Source organism: Ovis aries, chromosome 1 (assembly GCF_016772045.2).
Source record: "Ovis aries strain OAR_USU_Benz2616 breed Rambouillet chromosome 1, ARS-UI_Ramb_v3.0, whole genome shotgun sequence".
NCBI lineage: Eukaryota > Metazoa > Chordata > Mammalia > Artiodactyla > Bovidae > Ovis > Ovis aries.
Window position 1 is genome coordinate 82,120,249 of NC_056054.1, and position 15,449 is coordinate 82,135,697.

The following is a 15,449-nucleotide window of genomic DNA, read 5'->3' on the forward strand; positions in this document are numbered from 1 at the left end:
CAGTAAGTTAGAAAAAGGAAAAACTAGAATGTCCTCCAGAGTTTGAAGAGAGCCTAGCCCTGATGACATCTTAATTTCAGATTTCTAGCCTCCATAACAGTAATAGAATAAAATTCTGTTGTGTTAAGTCCTTAAGTTTATGAAAATTTTTTGCAGAAAATGTTGCAGGTGGGAAAACTAAGATATCAAAATCAAACACACTCAGACACAAATCCTCTTACAAGCTCAAAATTAGGACTCAGTGGACAAAATGGCCACCATGTCTTCAACTTGTAATTAGCAATTGTGTAGGAAGAAGCCAAAAGAAAGGAAGGCAAATCAAGTTCCAATAGTCCTAAAGTCACAAAACTACTATGTCCAATAGATGCTAGCAGTAGGTCTTGGCAGGCAGATCTGGGCATAGCAGCAAATTTGTGCTGTGATCTGTAGGTGAGAAGGGCAAATTTGGCCAGTGATCTACAAATAGAAGCGAAAGAAGTGAAAACAATGCCAGATTTTATTTTCTTGGGCTCCACAATAACTGTGGATGGTGACTGCAGCCATAAGATTAAAAGACACTTGCTCCTTGGAAGAAAAGCTATGGCAGACCTAGACAGTGTATTAAAAAGCAGAGACATTACTTTGCCAACAAAGGTCTGTCTAGTCAAAGCTATGGTTTTTCCAGTAGTCATGTATGAATGTAAGAGTTGGACCGTAAAGAAGCCTGAACAACAAAGAACTGATGCTTTCAAATTGTGAAGTTGGAGAAGACTTTTGAGAGTCCTTGGACAGCAAGGACATCAAATCAGTCAGTCCTAAAGGAAGTCAACCCTGAATATACATTGGAAGATCCAATGCTGAAGCTGTGGCTCCAATACTTTGGCCACTTGATATGAAGAGCTGACTGATTATAAAAGACCCTGATGCTGGGAAAGATTAAGGACAAAAGAAAAATGTAGTGGCAGAGGATGAAATGGTTAGGTAGCATTACCAACTCAATGGACATGAATTTGAGCAAACTCCAGGAGACAGTGGAGAACAGAGGACCCTCGTGTGCTACAGTCCATGGAGTCACAAAGAGTTGGACACAACTTAATGACTGAACAACAGCAACAACTATGGGTGAGAGCTCATTTGATGAGCAGAGAACCACTAAAAGATTGCTGTTGTCTGGGCCCTACAAACTTCCGAACTAACTAACCAAATATCCTTTCCAGGATGAAGATTAACAGTGAGAAGAAACCTCTATTAGTACAATGCAGATTGAAATAATAGGAGCATTGGAAAGAGATAATCCATGTGAAAATGGGGAGACAGTCTGCTGAGAGATACTTTGAGAAAACAGTAGAAGAGAGAGACCTAGAGTTTAGAAATTAGAAAAAGCTATCCTGGCCCACTTCCTGTTTTAGAACTACTGGGAAACCCTCTTAGTTAAACCTTAGCAACATAACATAACATAAATTGAATGCCATAAAACAGTGTTAAAAAATGAAATAAGGTTAATATCGAGACAATAATAGACAGCAATATTAAAAAGCAGAGATACTATTTTGTCAACAAAGGTCTGTCTAGTCAGGGCTATGGTTTTTCCAGTGGTCATGTATGGATGTCAGAGTTGGACTATAAAGAAAGCTGAGTGCCAAAGAATTGATGCTTTGGAACCTGGTGTTGGAGAAGACTCTTGAGAGTCCCTTGGACTGCAAGGAGATCCAACTAGTCCATCCTAAAGGAGATCAGTCCTGGCTGTTCATTGGAAGGACTGATGTTGAAGCTGAAACTCCAGTATTTTGGCCAACCTGATGCGAAGAGCTGACTCATTTGAAAAGACGCTGATACTGAGAAAGGTTGAGGGCAGGAGGAGAAGGGGACAACAGAGGATAAGATGGTTTGATGGTATCACCAACTCAATATTCATGAGTTTGGGTAAATTCCAGGAGTTGGTGATAGACAGGGAGGCCTGGTATGCTGTGGTTCATGGGGTCGCAAAGAGAAACAACTGAGCAACTGAACTGAACTGAATAAATATTCGCCAAAAAGGGATGCTCAAAAACAAATGAGAATTTTAATATTTCAAGTATGATAATAATATTTAAGTTATAGAAGCTATGAAAAATGAAAAACAATTAGATTTAAAAGAATTCATCAGTGAGGTCATTTGGAGAATATAAAAGAATTTTAAGAGGACCATTAGAAGGTAGAAAATATTTAGGTATAAAACAGCAAAATTATTTCAGAAATAAACACCAAGCCAGAATATGTGTAATAGCAAATAAATACAATGGATGTTGATTTAAGAGAAATACAGCATGTTTTAAATACATGTTAATTAAAAAGAAAATATAGTAATTTACTGAAAACAGGCAAAGATGATTCTATAATTTAACAGGATACTCCTTACCCTCTGTCCCTAAAGTATTAGTTATCTATATGGTCTAACAAATTACCTTAAGCTAAGAGGCTTAAATTAGCATACCTTTACTATCTCACAATTTCTGTTTGGCCTCAGCTCATGAGTCATGGTATGATTGCATGTTTCCTCATTTCTCATTCCGAGGAGATTGAACATCCAGGAGCACTCCTCTAAGCTTTGCCCACTGGGAGAATTTCCCTTCACCATTCCTTCAGAGATGGCCCACTGCGGGGCCACAGTGCTGCAGCTGCCTACTTTCAGGTGCCTGCATATCATACAGAGCCACGTACAGACCGAGTCTTCTCTTCTCTGCCCATGCTCATGAGACCATACATGTCGGCTGGGAGAGAGAAGGCAGTGTAGCTACTTTGGAAAACAATTCGGCACTTCCTCCAAATGTTAAACCAAGATTATTACATGTATGACTCAGCAGTTCCATTCCTAGGTATGTACCAAGCCCTTGCAAAACCTTTTAGCCATATGTGGTCAAAGACAAATGAAAATATGTATGTGTACACATAAGGCCAATTTCATTTATTTTGACAGTATTTTGACTGAAATAACAGGGTTTTGATGTAGTCTCTTAAGTGTTTTAATAGTCTTTGTTATACATAAAATAGTCTTTATTCTACATTTTTGTAGAAATCTTAAAATATTAGTTTGAAAATGATACTATTCTTTTATGTTAACTGAATACACAAATTGAGAATCACTGATGTAACTTGTCTAAATCTAAATACAATCCATGATACTTTAAAATTTCAAGAAAAATTGAAAGCCAGTAACTTTTTTTTTAATACTCAAGTACATTTTTAGGCTCTGGAGTAGAAGAGTTCTTCTACTGTAAAATAGTATTATAAATCTGTTTTTTTTTTTTTTTTTTTACTGCATTCTGATCCTCAGTACCAATCCATATATTTTATGACTTTATTTGGGTGATCTTCCAGTTTATATCCATGCCAGGACACTTCATAATTACTTTATTTAAAGACTCTGCATCAGACCCTTGCTACTTAGAGGTGGCATGTTATCAGCTTCTGGAATTACTGTGTATATTAAGCAGATGTCAAACTACAGATTTTTAATGAGTTACAAAATATTTGTATAATTTCCTCTTATTTCCATGTACCAGAGTCATCCATTGCCAGACCTCCATGTCACCATTCAAATCTGACAGAAAACACTCTAGGGAAGATGGCAGCTAAGGCCAAGCATATGTTACCTCTGCACTCTCTTAGAGTAATTACTTGGCAGTAAAAATGGAGATACGCAAAGAAAAGAGAGAAACAGAGGATCTATAAATTAATGCATTCTCACTTCACTCCTAGTGAAGACAACTTCAACTGCTCTGTGATTCTCAGAGAATGTTTCTCCTTTTAAACTCAACAACCTCAGTGGAGAGAATCTTGTTAAATGTTAACAATGTTAACATGTGAGTAGCTGATGTGGTATAAGTAAAGTTTCACATCACAAAATGGCACCGAAAACTTCCAGAAAAATAGAAATATTTAGAATCTATGTGGGAAAAAAAACTGAAAGGGACAGTTTAAGATGATTCTCATATTTGAAACCCAAGAATCTTGATTATAAAACACCTAGGCAAAGCCATTTTATATAATGATAAAGATATGGGTTTTACAGTGAGACAGGCTAGACTTGCATTCCTTGCTATGTAGGACCATAGAGAAGTTCTTTAATGCTTCTGGGTATCATTCATGTATTTCATGCATTTAAAAATTATAGTGAGCATATACTGAACAAACACAATATTAGCTACTGAAAATAAAAGTCAAATAATATGTGTTTTCCTTATTGTAACTTAACATTCTTTGGGGGGGATATATCACATCCAGTTAAAAATCATCCTTTTATTGAATTCACAATAGACTTTGGTAGTGTTAGCAGAGAAAAGAAACGGAATGCTAAACTAGAGAACAATGTAGTGCATTATGTAAAAGGATGTTCAGGTAAATCCTGTTGAGAGAATTGGAAATTGAATAGATCAGACCTGAAGAGTAAAACCTAAGATTATCTGTGGAATAGATATTTGCTATATACACATAAAAACTAATTTCTATAGAGATTTTTGACATAGTTTCTAACACAATCAAAATTGAGGAATAGTGCATTAATATTTTTGTCATTATTATCATTATTCAACTCCTATTTGAAAGTTCTATTTGAAAATTAGAAAATATTCATCAACAATCTCTTGGGATACATATCTAAATCTGATTTACTGACTTGGTATTTGGAGCACTCATAATTATCTGTTTTAAATATAAAGGAAACTCAAAAACCCCTTAGCACATTGTTAGGCTAAGTACATCTTTTAAAATGCATTTATTTACTGTTTAATAAACTTGCTATGTTTCTAATGCTTTAGGGGCATTCTTTTGAAGACAGTATATTTCTAAAGTATATTGAGGTCTTCTTCAGTTCTTGGCACTCACAAGATTATAATCCATTTCTTAGAATTATTTGCTCTCCTCATTCATTAATTGTAAGTATTTTTCTTGGTTTTCTCATCTTTTATTACTTCTTACCCTAATTGGAATATATAAAGTATTTTGTTTATTGTGTTATTGAAGTTCAGTTGATTTAGAATGTTGTGTTAACTTCTGATGTATAGCAGAATGATTCAAATATGTATATGTGTGTATGTATATACCTTCTTTTTGACTCTGCTCTTTCACCTTCATCAAGACACTCTTTACTTCCTCTTGGCTTCATGGAAAATAGATGGGTAAAAATGGAAACAGTGGCAGATTTTATTTTCTTCAGTTCAGTCACTCAGTGTGTCCAGCTCTTTGCAACCCCATGAACTGTATCACGCCAGGCTTCCCTGTCCATCACCAACTCCTGGAGCTTGCTCAAATTCATGTCCATCAAGTCGGTGATGCCATTCAGCTATCTCATCCTCTGTTGTCCTTTTCTCCTCCTTAATTTTCTTGGGCTCCACAATTAGTGAAGACAGTGATGGCAGTCATGAAATTAAAAGATGCCTGCTCCTTGAAAGAAAAGCAATGACAAACCTAGACAGCGTATTAAAAGCAGAGACATCACTTCGCCTACAGTGGTTTATAAAGTCAAAGCTATGGTTTTTCTAGTAGTCATGTATGGATGTGAGAGTTGGACCATAAAGAAGGCTGAATGCTGAAGAATTGATACATTTGAACAGTGGTGCTGGAGAAGACTCTGGAGAGTCCTTTGGAAACCAGGGAGGTCAAATCAGTCAACTGTCAAGGAAATCAGCCCTGAATATTCAGAAGGACTGATGCTGAAGGTAAAGGTCCAGTACTTCAGCTACTTGATGTAAAGAGGGGGCTCATTGGAAAAGATCTTGGCGCTGGGAAAGATTGAGGGTAGGAGGAGAAGCTACTTGATGTGAAGAGTGGACTCACTGGAAAAAATCTTGGAGCTAGGAAAGATTGAGGGTAGGAGGAGAAGTGGGCAGCAGAGGATAAGATGGTTGGATGGCACCAGTGACTCAATGGACATGAGTTTGAGCAAGCTCCAGGAGATAGTAATGGACAGAGAAACGCAGTGTGCTTTAGTCCACGGTATCGCACAGAGCTGGACCCAACTTAGCAGCTGAACAATAACAATAACAACAACAATGTTATTTTTCAGATACCTTTCTATTATAGTTTACTACAAGATATTGAATATAGTTTTCTGTGCTATACAGTATAATCTTACTTTATATATAGTAGTTTGTATTTGGGTTTCCCTGGTGGCTCAGTGGTAAAGAATCTCCCTGCCGGTGCAGGAGACCTATATTCTATCCCTAGTACAGGAAGATCCCCTCGAGAAGGAAATGGTAACCCATTCCAGTATTCTCGCCTGGAATATCCCCATGGACAGAACAGCCTGTTGGGCTACAATCCATGGGGATGCAGAGTCAGGAATGACTTAGCAACTGAACAACAACAGTTTGTATTGCTAACTCGAAACTTCAAATTTACACCTTCTTGCCCCATTTATCTTTTGGTAGACTTAAGTTTGTTTCCTGCAAGGAGATCCAACCAGTCCATTCTAAAGGAGATCAGACTTGGAAAGAATGATGCTAAAGCTTCAACTCTAATACTTTGGCCACCTCATGCAAAGAGCTGACTCATTGGAAAAGATTCTGATGCTGGGAAGGATTGGGGGCAGGAGGAGAAGGGGACGACAGAGGATGAGATGGCTGGATGGCGTCACTGACTCGATGGACTTGAGTCTGAGTGAACTCCGGGAGTTGGTGATGAACAGGGAGGCCTGGCGTGCTGCTGTAATTCACACAGACACACACACACACACACACACACACACGATGGAATATTAATCATCCATAAAAAGACTGAAATATTGCTATTTCTTGCAACATGAATGGATCTAGAGATGATCATACTAAAGTAAAGTAAGTCAGCCAGAGAAGGCCAAGTATCATATCACATGTGGAATCTATTGCCGGGAGAAATATCAATAACCTCAGATATGCAGATGACACCACCCTTATGGCAGAAAGTGAAGAGGAACTAAAAAGCCTCTTGATGAAAGTGAAAGAGGAGAGTGAAAAAGTTGGCTTAAATCTCAACATTCAGAAAACGAAGATCATGGCATTCGGTCCCATCACTTCGTGAGAAATAGATGGGGAAACAGTGGAAACAGTGTCAGACTTTATTTTTCGGGGCTCCAAAATCACTGCAGATGGTGACTGCAGCCATGAAATTAAAAGACGCTTACTCCTTGGAAGAAAAGTTATGACCAACCTAGATAGTATATTCAAAAGCAGAGACATTACTTTGCCAACTAAGGTCTGTCTAGTCAAGGCTATGGTTTTTCCTGTGGTCATGTATGGATGTGAGAGTTGGACTGTGAAGAAGGCTGAGCACCGAAGAATTGATGCTTTTGAGCTGTGGTGTTGGAGAAGACTCTTGAGAGTCCCTTGGACTGCAAGGAGATCCAGCCAGTCCATTCTGAAGGAGATCAACCCTGGGATTTCTTTGGAAGGACTGATGCTGAAGCTGAAACTCCAGTACTTTGGCCACCTCATGAGAAGAGTTGACTCATTGGAAAAGACTCTGATGCTGGGAAGGATGGGGGCAGGATGAGAAGGGGACGACAGAGGATGAGATGGCTGGATAGCATCACTGACTCAATGGACATGAGTCTGAGTGAACTCCGGGAGTTGGTGATGGACAGGGAGACCTGGCGTGCTTTGATTCATGGGGTCTCAAAGAGTCAGACATGACTGTGCGACTGAACTGAACTGATGTACCTCACATCTTCTTTGTCCTTTGATCTGTCGGTGAACGTTTTGTTTCCTTCCTTGTCTTGGCTATTACAAATGGTATTGTTATGAGCATATGTGTGCATATATCTTTTTGATTTAGAGTTTTCTCCAGATAATATGCACAGGAGTGGAATTGCCGTATCATATGCCAGTGCTATGTTTAGTTTTTTAAAGACATAAGAGGTGTTTTGGATCAGAGATGGCACTCCTATTAAATACTTCACTTTGTGTAATGAGTGTGATGGTCTCTTTTACCTTTATTCTTACTCTACTTGGAACACAATGAGAGATTGGTCAGTTTTCCAAGGAGAGTGTCTAGGTATTCCAGAGTAAGAGAAGAACAACTTTTCTTTGCTTATAGAAGCGTAGGGACCAACTGTTTCCCTCCTCTTTTGAAAACATTTCTGCTTTATTCCAATACTTATCTCTGTAAATAAAATACCTTCAGGACTGAGAAAGCCCTAGGGGATTGAATTTTACATTATAGAGTTGTCTTCCTAGAATGTAAATAGCTAGAAAAACAATGCTCCAATCTTTTTGGTACCTTCAGAGCTAACCTAGGTGCCTATCCCAGAAGGTAACTGGCCATAAGAGAAAGAGAAGTTTTTAAGTAAATGACTACAGATATAATGTTATGTTATGTTTAAATGTTTTTAGGAGAAATGAAGCAAACATTCTCTAAATTTATAGCATATGTTTCTTTGCCTCTCAAGGCTAGAGTTCTATGAAAGTCTGCTGAGAAAGTTACTGAAATTTTATTTCTCCCAAAATTTGTGTATAAGAAGCTAAGAATATATGTAGAAAATTTCCTGTAATGCAGAAAGGGAAAAGAAACACGACATTATCACATCAGATCTGTTTTATCACACTGAGTGAAATGTGTTCTTATTTCTTGATGTCTTATAGTGTATCCTGTACATTTATATTTACAACTTTATTGTCTATAAATATTGTGTTAAATCATCCTAAGATTAAAAAAGAGTCCACTTGATCTCCTGAAGAAAATTAGGTTTCTAAGCCTTGTTTTCATAGATTTTAAAGTGCAGAATTTTAAGAAAACATTATTCAAGTGGAGTTTGACTTTTAGTTATGGGGTCAGAGATTCTGAAATTTGTCTTTCTAAAAATGATTATTACTGTTTTAATACCAATGCTAGGCAGTATTGTACTATATTTACTTTTAGTTGACATGTATATTTAATAATCTAATCAAAGTCATATTTTCAAATTGGTAAATTTGTCCCCAAATATGTGGGAGCAAAGAAATCTGATCTCAAAGGGGCATATGGCTCCTAGTTTGCAACACATGGTTTCAGCTTTCCCTTCACCCACAGCCAACATATGCATCAATATGAGGAGAGATGCAGTTCCATTTGGTCCCCTTTTGTGATTCAGTATATTCCAGAGAGTTGGTTGTTGTAAACAGAAGATAAAAGTTCCTTAAATATATTTTGATAAAAAAATTCCATAATAGTCAAATTGTATTATTAAAAAACTACCAACCACCTTTCCATATATGCTTATATTTTCAGTTCAGATCAGTTCAGTCGCTCAGTCATGTCCGACTCTTTGCGACTCCATGAATCGCAGCACGCCAGGCCTCCCTGTCCATCACCATCTCCCGGAGTTCACTCAGACTCAAGTCCATCGAGTCAGTGATGCCATCCAGCCATCTCATCCTCTGTCGTCCCCTTCTCCTCCTGACCCCAATCCCTTCCAGCATCAGAGTCTTTTCCAATGAGTCAACTCTTTGCATAAGGGGGCCAAAGTACTGGAGTTTCAGCTTTAGCATCATTCCTTCCAAAGAAATCCCAGGGTTGATCTCCTTCAGAATGGACTGGCTGGATCTCCTTGCAGTCCAAGGGACTCTCAAGAGTCTTCTCCAACACCACAGTTGAAACGCATCAATTCTTTGGTGCTCAGCCTTCTTCACAGTCCAACTCTCACAGCCATACATGACCACTGGAAAAACCATAGCCTTGACTAGACGGACCTTAGTAGGCAAAGTAATGTCTCTGCTTTTGAATATACTATCTAGGTTGGTCATAACTTTCCTTTGAAGGAGTAAGCATCTTTTAATTTCATGGCTGCAGTCACCATCTGCAGTGATTTTGGAGCCCCCAAAAATAAAGTCTGACACTGTTTCTACTGTTTCCCATCTATTTCCCATGAAGTGATGGGACCAGATGCCATGATCTTCGTTTTCTGAATGTTGAGCTTTAAGCCAGCTTTTTCACTCTCCTCTTTCACTTTGATCAAGAGGCTTTTAGTTCCTCTTTACTTTCTGCCATAAGGGTGGTGTCATCTGCATATCTGAGGTTATTGATGTTTCTCCTGGCAATCTTGATTCCAGCTTGTGTTTCTTCCAGTCCAGCGTTTCTCATGATGTACTCTGCATGTAAGTTAAATAAGCAGGGTGACAATATACAGCCTTGACGTACTCCTTTTCCTATTTGGAACCCGTCTGTTGTCCCATGTCCACTTCTAACTGTTGCTTCCTGAGCTGCATACAGATTACTCAAGAGGCAGGTTAGGTGGTCTGGTATTCCCATCTCTTTCAGAATTTCCACACTTTATTGTGATCCACACAGTCAAAGGCTTTGGCATAGTCAACAAATCAGAAATAGATGTTTTTCAGGACTGTCTTGCTTTTTACATGATGCAGCAGATGTTGGCAATTTAATATCTGGTTCCTTTGCCTTTTTTAAAACCAGCTTGAACATCAGGAAGTTCACGGTTCATGTATTGCTGAAGTCTGGCTTGGAGAATTTTGAGCATTACTTGACTAGCGTGTGAGATGAGTGCAATTGTGCAGTAGTTTGAGCATTCTTTTGCATTGCCTTTCTTTGGGATTGGAATGAAAACTGACCTTTTCCAGTCCTAGGGCCACTGCTCAGTTTTCTAAATTTGCTGGCATATTGAGTGCAGCACTTTCACAACATCATCTTTCAGGATTTGAAACAGCTCCACTGGAATTCCATCACCTCCACTAGCTTTGTTCGTAGTGATGCTTTATAAAGCCCACTTGACTTCACATTCCAAGATGTCTGGCGCTAGATTAGTGATCATATCATCATGATTATCTGGGTCGTGAAGATCTTTAATGTACAGTTCTTCCATGTATTCTTGCCACCTCTTCTTAATATCTTCTGCTTTTGTTACGTCCATACCATTTCGGTCCTTTATTGAGCCCATCTTTGCTTGAAATGTTCTCTTGGTATCTCTAGTTTTCTTGAAGAGATCTCTAGTGTTTCCCATTCTGTTGTTTTCCTCTATTTCTTTGCATTGATCACTGAAGAAGGCTTTCTTACCTGTTCTTGCTGTTCCTTGGAACTCTGCATTCAGATGCTTATATCTTTCCTTTTCTCCTTTGCTTTTCACGTCTCTTCTTTCCACAGCTATTTGTGAGGCCTCCGCAGACAGCCATTTTTCTTTTTTGCATTTCTTTTCCCTGGGGTTGGTCTTGATCCCTTTCTCCTGTAGAATGTCACGAACCTCATTCCATAGTTCATCAGGCAATCTATCTATCAGATCTAGACCCTTAAATCTATTTTTCACTTCCACTGTATAGTCATTAAGGGATTTGATTTAGGTCATACCTGAATGGTCTAGCAGTTTTCCCTACTTTCTTCAATTGAAGTCTGAATTTGGTAATAAGGAGTTCATGATCTGAGCCACAGTCAGCTCCCAGTCTTGTTTTTGTTGACTGTATACAGCTTCTCCATCTTTGGCTGCAAAGAATATAATCAGTCTGATTTCGGGTTGACCATCTGGTGATGTCCATGTGTAGAGTCTTCTCTTGTGTTGTTGGAAGAGGGTGTTTGCTATGACCAGTGCATTTTCTTGGCAAAACTCTATTTTTCTTTGTCCTGCTTCATTCTACATTCTAAGGCCAATTTGCCTGTTACTCCAGGTGTTTCTTGACTTCCTACTTTTGCATTTCAGTCCCCTATAATGAAAAGGACATCTTTTTGGGTGTTAGTTCTAAAAGATCTTGTAGGTATTCATAAAACCATTCAACTTCAGGTTTTTCAGCATTACTGGTTGGTGCCTAGACTTGGATAACTGTAATATTGAATGGTTTGCCTTGGAGACGAACAGAGATCATTCTGTCGTTTTTGTGATTGCATCCAAGTACTGTATTTCGGACTCTTTGGTTGACCATGATGGCTACTCCATTTCTTCTGAGGGATTCCTGCCCGCAGTAGTAGATGTAATGGTCATCTGAGTTAAATTCACCCATTCCCATCCATTTTAGTTCGCTGATTCCTAGAATGTCGACGTTCACCCTTGCCATCTTTGTTTGACCAGTTCCAATTTGCCTAGATTCATGGACCTTACATCCCAGGTTCCTATGCAATATTGCTCTTTACAGCATCGGATCTTGCTTCTATCACCAGAGTGTTTTATATCTACATATGGCCACAGAGGATAAATATATAGCTGATCTCTAAATAAAGATCATATTTATTGATTAAGCATCGTGTGCATTGTGTGAAGGTGTGCACGCTCAGTCATGTTTTGAGACCCCATGGCCTGTAACCTGCCAGGCACCCCTGTCCATGGAGTTTTTCAGGCAAGAATATGCCAGTGCACAGCCATTTCTTCCTCCAGGGGATCTTCACCACCCAGGGATCGAACGCCAGTCTCTTGCCTCTCCTGCATTGGCAGGTGGATTCTTTACCAACTGAGACACTGGTGAAGCCCATTTATCGTCATATATGTGACAAAAAGAAACATGTCTAATATAAATACCTTTGAATGTACATGCATGTATATATATATGTGTGTGTTTTAATTGCAGATTACTAATTTTAAAATTTATTTGCTATATAGTAACTTTATTATTTTTAATTGACTGTCTGAAAAAAAAAAAACAAACTTTTCCATTCACTTTAAAGAATAAGAAGAAAAACTGACAAACTTCAGTAGAGTTCAGTCGCTCAGACAAGTCTCTCAGACACGACTTAGCAGCTAAATAGCAATAAAAGTGTTAGAAAGGACAGATTACAAATTCTGATTCAGAAAACAATACCAAGAATTAACCAGGATCTCCTGGAGTAGGGAAAGGCTACCATTCCAGTGTTCTGGCCTGGAGAATTCCATGGACTGGATAGCCCATGGGGTGGCAAAAAGTCAGATACAATTGAGCAACTTGCACTTTCAGGCCAACAAAAGAACAAAAAAGGAAAAAAGAACTACTTACTAGAGTAAGAGTTCAATCTAAAGATTTAAGGTCATGCTTACTATGAGACTATGATTCATATCCATGACCTCCATCACCATTTAGAATTTGGTGATGTTAAAATTTGTTTTTAATCCTAAAAATTATTGTCAGTTTTACTGAAGTGTCATAAGTTGTCATTCCTATATGTCAAACTAATAAGAATTTAATAGTGACTTTTTAAGATATAATTGAAAATCAATATAACAATAAAAGACAAGTAGGATTAAAAGTAGTTAAGGATATGAAAGATTTTATAAGTAACATGATAAAGCTTTATTGAAAGATACTAATATCAATTAAAAGATGCTTACTCCTTGGAAGAAAAGTTATGACCAACCTAGATAGCATATTCAAAAGCAGAGATACTGCTTTGCCGACTAAGGTCCGTCCAGTCAAGGCTATGGTTTTTCCTATGGTCATGTATGGCTGTGAGAGTTGGACTATGAAGAAGGCTGAGCACCGAAGAATTGATGCTTTTGGACTGTGGTGTTGAAGAAGACTCTTGAGAGTCCCTTGGACTGCAAGGAAATCCAACCAGTCCATTCTGAAGGAGATCAGCCCTGGGATTTCTTTGGAGGGAATGATGCTAACGCTGAAACACCAGTACTTTGGCCACCTCATGCGAAGAGTTGACTCATTGGAAAAGACTGTGATGCTGGGAGGGATTGGGGGCAGGAGGAGAAGGGGACGACAAAGGATGAGATGGCTGGATGGCATCACGGACTGGATGGACGTGAGTCTGAGTGAACTTCAGGAGTTGGTGATGGACAGGGAGGCCTGGCGTGCTGCGATTCATGGGGTCGCAAATAGTCAGACACGACTGAGTGACTGAACTAGTTAACTACTACTAAAATCATCCTTAATAAACAGAATGTCCATGGTCATGCATAAAAATGTAATATTTTTAAACCTTTCAGTTCAGTTCAGTTGTTCAGTTGTGTCTGACTCTTTGCGATCCCATGAATCACAGCACGCCAGACCTTTAGTTTTCCCCAAATTAATTGATAAATTCAAAGATTTAAAGACCTAAGTTTTGGTAGAAAATTGGTATGCTATATCTAAAATCCATGTGAGAAATATGTGAGAACATAAAAGGTCAAGAATGATTTATTAATATTGAAATAAAATGTGGAAATAATTGTCACTAATACATATTAATTTATATTTTAAAATTATAATTCTATAAAAGATTGGTGAGACTTGCAAGCTAAGCCAAAATAATAGAATAAAAAGAGAAACTGTTCACAAATTTATGGAGGCCTGCTGTATAGAAAGAGTGACATTGTAGATTGATGTGGAAAGAATGGACTGAGAATAATGCTAGGAAATTTGTTTATTTTTACTCATACACAGAAATCCGCCTCAGGTAAATATACCTAGATATGAAGGCAAAATTTAAAATAGCTGTAATAAGCATCAGTGTGTATTTTTAAGACCTCAAAATAAGCATGGATTTTATAAATAATATACTGCAAAGAAACAAAGCAAAGATCACTAAGAAAAATATTGATACATTAAATTTTGATATTATTTACAATAGGAGGTAACAAACTTTTTTAGAAGAGTAGTAAATTTACAAATTGAGAAAATGTATTGTGACTCATAAACATTAAAGGGTTATTACAATATATTAATACATATTTTGAAAGATAAAACAATAATGCCATGTAAATAGTAAAAAAAAAAAAAAGGCAAATTATCTAAACAGGTAATTTCTAGGAAAGGAAATACCACTAATATGAAGGTTTTTGGATTAAAGGAATGTTCAAACAAACATTATCTTTTTCTTTTCCAAATTTTTCATGGGATATCAGCCAGCTCCAGCCCTAGGGCTGGTTTTCAGGTGATCACTCACATTAATGGCTTCAAAATGTTAAATTAGTTACTGCGATCTTGCTAATTACCTGGTGGGCGCTATGTCTCCTCAGTGTTGCATGCATAATAGTGGCTTTGTCTGCCTCTAGGTATAGCCAGTCCTACCTGGTTTAACTTGTGTGAGCAATTTTCTTTTTCATGTCAGTTGGCTCCATGAAGGTCAGGGCTCTTGACTTTTAAATTTGCAGTTGAAAAATGGTAACAATCCCCTCTGCAATAAACGCACGCTCACACACATCCACACACACATCCGCAATTGAATAGGCAGGTTAGAAATACACAATATATTTAGTTAGTAAAATGTTAAAATATGCTTTCTTATATTAAGATGAACAATATTTCAATTTAGTATTTGAATATTTCCTTAGTTTTGATTGATTCATTTGACGGTTGACATAATCTGTTGTTCAGGTTCAGTCTGTATTAGTTTTCCTTTATTCTCTGTTCCTAACATAACTAATTACATCTCTCTTACAGAACTGGTCATATTGCCCTGTAATTAATAGTCTAGACTTTGAGGCAGTTGAAACTGGAAACAACATTTTTATCTCCAGCACCTAACCTCATGCATAGTGCAGAAGAAGAGCTCAAAAATGTTTTGGAGAAATATTAATGGCAATAAGAGCTATTTCTAGGGTTATTTTAGACAAGTTTCTTTTTATATGCATAAATAAGTAAAAA